A 6,673-nucleotide genomic window follows, 5' to 3' on the forward strand; every position below is an offset into this window, starting at 1 on the left:
CTGGTGATCAGAAATCATCGATTAATACCATAACTTTTACACTAAATTTGTGCTTAGTCTGTATTTGTCAAGTTTGCTTTTATGACTTTTCAAGATTCATTTATTCATTCAAAAGAGTAACAGAGAGAGAGAGAGAATACCTTTCATCTTTCGACATGGTCAGTGTTGGGCCAGGCCAAAGCCAGGAGCTTCTGGGTCTCCCACGTGGATGAAGAGCCCAAGTTCTTAGACCAACTTCTACTGCTTGGCCATGTACATCAGCAGAGAGCTGGATCAGAAACAGAACAGCCAGGACACCAGTGTCCATGTGGGATGCTTGTGTCATTCTTTTTTAAGATTTATTTTATTTTGATTGCAAAGTCAGATACATACAGAGAGGAAGAGAGACAAAGAGGAAGATCTTCTGTCTGATGGTTCACTCCCCAAGTGATCGCAACAGCATGTGCTGCGTTGATCCAAAGCCAGGAGCCAGGAACTTCTGGGTCTCCCACACAGGTGCAGGGTCCCAAGGCTTTGGGCCATCCTCAACTGCTTTCCCAGCCACAAGCAGGGAGTTGGATGGGAAGTGGAGCAGCTGGGATTAGAACCGGCGTCCATTTGGGATCCTGGCGCGTTCAAGGCGAGGACTTTAGCTGCTAGCCCACGCTGCTGGGCCCCGCTTGTGTCATTCTTAATCTGCTATGCCACAACATCACTGTAACTTTTTAAAAACATCTTTCTTGAATTATTCTCATCTTGTCCTACAAGTATTATTTTTTTATTGTTATAATTAACAGAGAGAGACATTCACACAGAGGAAGCTCCTATCTTGCTGCTTCATCTCCCCCGCCCAAATATCTACAATGACTGGGCTGAGCCAAGGCCTGAACTGGAAGTCAGGAACACAGAATAGATCTCCCACATGAGTTTCAAGAACTCAGTTATTTGAGCCAACATACCTACTTCCCAGAGTCTGCAATGGCAGGAAGCTGGTGTTAGCGACAGAGCTGCACTTGGATGTGGAATGTAGACAGCCTCACTGCTTGGCTAAGCACGTGCTCCCACGTCATTTTTAATAGGATGATACCATGCTTTAGCCAGCCCTCTAGTGTTACACAACGAGCTTGTTTAATATTTTTGACAGGCAGAATGACAGAGAGAGGGAAAGAACAGGTCTTCCACTTGCTGTTTCACTCATGAAATGACCAAAACATCAGCTGAAGCCACAAGCCAGGGACTCTAGCCAGATCTTGCACATGTGTGTGCAGGAGCCCAAGCACTTGGGAGTTAGCAGGGAGCCAGATTGGAAGCAGAGCAGGTGAGGCTTAAACCAGTGCTCCAGTTTGGGATGCCAGCCTTGTAAATGCATCAATAATGCTGTCACGAACATCCACGAACATGTATATCCTCCTATACATTTCTGTAAATTCTTAAAAGCAAGGTGTTCATGTGTTGCTAGATTTCCTCAGGGCCTTTCCCAAGCAAAGCATGCATCCCATAAGTGAGGTGTGCATGGCCTTCACCTGAGCATCCTAGCAGGGTGTTTGCAACTCAGGTGTGGTCCCTTCATGTGACACGGGCATCAGAACGTCCCCACCCCACTTGCCAGGAAAGTGTCTTGCTAAGTCACAGCCAGAACCACAGGAACAGTAACAGGAGCAGCAATAGTGACCATTTCTTTATTTCCTTCTTGTTCTTTTTTTTTTAATTTAAATATATATTTATTTTTATTGGAAAGGCAAGTCAGATCAGATTTATGGAGAGAAGGGGAGAGAGAGAGATCTTCCATCTGCTGGTTCACTCCCCAAATGGTCAGAGCTAAGCTGATCTGAAACCAGGTGCCAGGAGCTTCTTCCAGGTCTTCAACATGGATGCAGGGTTCCAAGGCCTTGGGGCGTCCTCAACTGCTTTTCTAGGCCACAAGCAGGGAACTAGATGTGAAGTGGAGCAGTCGGGATATGAACTGGCGTCCATATGGGATCCTGGTACTTGCAAGGTGAGGGTTCAGCCATTGAAGCATCACGCTGGGCCAACAGTGACCATTTACTAATGGCCCAACTTTTTCAATATAGTTTTAAATCCTCAAGTAAATGTTTGCTAGGTGGATATTGCAGCTGCTACATCCTATAGATGAAAAAGTAGTTGTCAGACTGGCTAAAGAACTTGCTCAAGACTCAGACCCCAAGCTGCCAGAATTCAAAGGCTGCCACTTTCCCACCACATCATGCTGCCTGCCCCCTCTGGCTGGCCCTAGGAGGAGGGCATGGCTTCAGGCATCAGGAGAACAGGAAGATGTGCTGAGCATAGGCAGCTGCTGCCTGTACATTCTTGGGTTTCTAGGTTCCTAAAGGAATTGAGTAGTTATGGGACAGGAGGCCAGTGAGAGGCACTGTCTCCGAGCCCTAGGATGAGACGAGGCGGGTCAAATGCTTGCCTCCTAGGCAGAGCCACCGTGAGGATAAGGACACAGGGACTTCATGCTCATTGTAAAGACTACCCTCCTGTCCTGTGCAAACTGGACCTTCTCCAGAGTCCCCCAGCACCAGGCCGTCTTCCTGTCAGGGAAGCTCTGGAGAGTGAGACAGACCTAGGACCAAATCCACGTTCAGTCATTCACCGCTGGACTCACAGGTAATCAGAGGATGTGGCAAGCACACTAGGCCTGGGGGGGCTGGTCACTGTTCCATGGGTCACACAATCTCTCTGGGCTTTGTTTCCTCCACCTGTAAAGGGGCACTTGGGTGTCTGCTCTGCTCAACTCGCTGCTTTGCCATGATGCTCACAGGAAACCACATGCTCCCCTGCAAACACTCTGACTGATCCAAGACTCAAAGGGGCATGGGCTTGAGTCCAAGTCCTGCCACTTCCTGGCTCGGTGACCTTGGCCAAGCTGCCTAACTTCTCTGGGTCTCTTTCCTTCAATGCTGTAATGAATGTGGTAGTGCTGGAGATCACAGTCATCCCCAAGGCCTGGTAGCAAGTCTTTCACAAAGCAGTGGTTCTTATTACTTGTGATTAGAAATGACTGGGGAAACCCTTGCAAATTGAAAAATGTCACAAATATAACTGGGAGTTGCTTCTCTGGGTTATCCCTCAAAATTTGACCCATGTAGGGTCCACAGAGTCAGCCGTGTGTCCTCTTCAGAACTACAGGGCCCTGGGAAGCAACTCTGGCCATGCCTCAACTTAGAGTAACAGAGTCAGAACCCCAGCCTTCTGCCTGGGAGATGAGGCAGCTCCTTAGGCAGCAGTAGAGCACAGGGGACTGACGGGGCTGAGACAGCAGCACCGGTCCCTTGTTCCACACACTGGCTCAGGGATGAGGCTGGCCACCATGCTGGCAGTGTGGAGGACAGAAGATAAGCTAAAAAATAAAATGGACTTCTCCACTTTCACTGTGTTGTGATACAAAAGAAATTATTTTGGTGCAAAAAATTTCAAAATCCATGCAAATGAAGAGTTTTCAAAAAGTTCATGGAAATGCATATTATGAAAACAACTATGCATAGATTTAGAAAAATATACATATGCATAAATATGTACATATCACAGATGCAGAGGACAGATTTAGTTACACATTAGTGGCTAAACTCCTCACCTTGCACGTGCCAGGATCCCATATGGATACCAGTTCCAATCCTGGCTGTTCCATTTCCCATCCAGCTCCCTGCTTGTGGCCTGGGAAAGCAGTCGAGGATGGCCCAAAGCCTTGGGACCCTATACCCATGTGGGGGACCTGGAAAAAGCGCCTGACTTCAGATTGGCTTAGCTCCGGACACTGTGGCCACTTGGGAAGTGAACCATCGGACGGAAGATCTTCCTCCCTGTCTCTCCTCCTCTCTATATATCTGCCTTTCCAATAAAAGGCAGAGTTATGAAGAGGGAAAGCCAGAGCCAGAGAGAGAGAGAGGGAGAGTGCGAGCTTCCATCCATTGATTAACTCTCCAAATGGCCGCAATGACCAGGCTGAAACCAGGATCCAGGAGCTTTATCTGCGTCTCCCGTGTGGGTTCAGGGGCCCAGGCACTTGGATCATCTGCCGTATCCCAGGTGCACAGCATTGGGTTGGAACTGGAACCAGTGCCCATATTAGGTGCCGGGGCTTTAGCTAGCAGCTTTGTCTGCTACACCAACAGCACCAGCCTCCCATCACACATTCTTAGAAGAGGATTTGGGAGAGTGTCTGGTTATGCCACTCCCATCCAAAATGGAGAAACTGAGTCCCAGAAAGAGGAAGTGACTGCTGGAGGCGTTCTACAAGTAAGGTTCAGAGCCTGGGACAAAATCCTGGCTTGTGGCTGAGAGCTGTGTCCTTTCGCCTCCCATCCTCCCTCTGGCTCTGCTCCTAGGCAAGGACCTGGCCCTTTAACTGCCCCCCTCCACGAACCTCATTTCCAGGTAAGACTTATACACTGAGCAAGGCTTGGACCCTCTCAAGGTGAACTTGAGCTGAGGCCCTGTGACAGGAGATTGCGATGGCCCAAGATAAGGCGAGTTCTGGGGCTAGGAGAGGCAGTCAGCTGAGACTATCATAGACTATCATATCTGGAAGGCAGCCAGCCAGGCTCCCACCTGTCTGGGGCAGGCAGGGGGCAGACAGAGAGAGAAAGGGCAGTGGGAAAATAGGTAGAGTTGACAGGCCTGGGACCAACACCTGCCAAGTGCTGCTACACCAAGGTAGGAGCCTTGGGTGACCAGAAGTGAACCAGGTGAACCACGGTGTCCCTCTAGGGCCTCCAGGACCTCACCTACACACACGCACGGAGTCACAGGTGCTTAGCTGCCAGGACTGCAGATCCACAGGACAATGGGCACCCACTCCTCAACTTTGACTCTGCCATCTTCCAATGGATCCTGTCTGTGCTGACAGCTCACCAGGATGACCACACTGACCCCACTCACAGTCACCCACCAGCCACAGGGTAAGGATGCCCAGGGCTACTGGCCCTGAGTGGAAAGCAGCTCGTCAGCCTTGTCTTGGGTGATGTGCCCTTTCTCATGCAGATAAGTCTCTTTTCTCCCGTGGCTCCTTGTACTCTTAGTACACAGCCCTGAATCCCCATGTGGGGTACAATTGGACCTCTGCCCAAAGAATATGTTCTCTGCAGATGGTGGTCCAGCTCTCCAAGCCCATATTCTCCACTGCAAATGCCACACCTTGGTACTAATAGGGATTCTATGACACATTCCACCAGAATTTACATGGAAAGAGGCAAGATGCCTCCTGGGCCAGGACCTGACTCATTGGCTCAGTGGTCATGGTCAGTCCCAAATATGAAGGAGGTTCAAAAAAGTTCACATGGGGCCCGGCGCGGTAGCCTAATGGCTAAAGTCCTTACCTTGCATGTGCCAGGATCCCATATGGGTGTTGGTTCATATCCCAGTTGCTCCACTTCCCTTCCAGCTCCCTGCTTGTGGCCTGGGAAAGCAGTCGAGGATGGTCCAAAGCCTGGGGATCCTGCATTCACGTTAGAGGACTAGAAGAGGTTCCTGGCTTTGGATTGGTTCGGCTATGGCTATTGCAGCCACTCGGGGACCAAACCAGCAGATGAAAGATCTTTCTTTCTGTCTCTCTTTCTCTCTGTAAATCTGCGTTACCAACATAAATAAATAAATTTTTTAAATAAATAAAATAAAAAGTTGACATGGAAAATGGAATTAGAAGATGAGCCCCCCAGCTGTGGGCAGCTGCCTGGGTTGCCTTGTATCTAGGTAAGTGTTACACTACAGGGAGAAAAGCACCCAATAGCTGGTGGGCATCCTGGACCTAGTTCATGCCAACTCTGTGCTAACGATACCACGGTGCCAGCATACTCTGTAACAATAAATTTGGGCAGGGAAGTGAGCAAACTGCTACTATCTGCTTCCTAGAGTTCTTGGGTCATGCTGGGGGTCACTGGTGTGAGCAGGGCATTAGCCATGGGCCTCCCCTGGCTAGACCACCTGCACCCACTAGTGGGAATGAGAGCTGGGTAGGGGGTGGGACCTACAGCCAGGAGGACCTGCAGAACCAGACCAAGCCACTGTGCCTAGCCAGCACATATGAGAGATGGGGCCATGCTAGTAGCCCACATGGGCACTGGTCTGTATCCTGATCCAGCTGCCTGCTAACACAGCAAAAGCAGCGAAAGATGGCCCAAGTGTTCAAGCCCCTGTCCCACTGGCTCTATGCTCAGTCTTGGCCGTTGCGGCCAACTGGAGAGTGAACCAGCAGTATCTCTCTGTAATTTTGACTTTCAAAATAAACAATAACAGGCCTGGCACAATGGCTCAGTGGCTAAATCTTCACCTCACACGTGCTGGGATCGCATCTGAGTGCTGGTTCATGTCCCGGCTGCTCCACTTCCCATCCAGCTCCCAGCTTATGGCCTCAAAGAGCAGTGGAAGATGTCCCAAAGCCTTAGAACCCGGCATCAACATGGGAGACCCAAAAGAAGCTTCTGGCTCCTGGCTTTGGATCAGTTCTGGCTATTATGGTCATTTGGGTAGTGAACTAGCAGATGGAAGATGTTTCTGCCTCTCCTTCTCTCTGTAAATCTGCCTTTCCAATAAAAATAAATAAATCTTTTTTTGGACATATGGGATCCTGGTGCATGCAAGGAGAGGACTTTAGCTACGAGGCTCCGTGCCAGGCCCATAAATGTTTTTTTTTTTTAAAGTTTGGAAATTGTGGAGCCTGTCGTGGTAGCCTAGC

The sequence above is a fragment of the Ochotona curzoniae genome, unplaced genomic scaffold, assembly GCF_017591425.1.
Source record: "Ochotona curzoniae isolate NIBS_2020 unplaced genomic scaffold, NIBS_Ocur_1.0 patch81, whole genome shotgun sequence".
Taxonomy (NCBI): Eukaryota; Metazoa; Chordata; class Mammalia; order Lagomorpha; family Ochotonidae; genus Ochotona; species Ochotona curzoniae.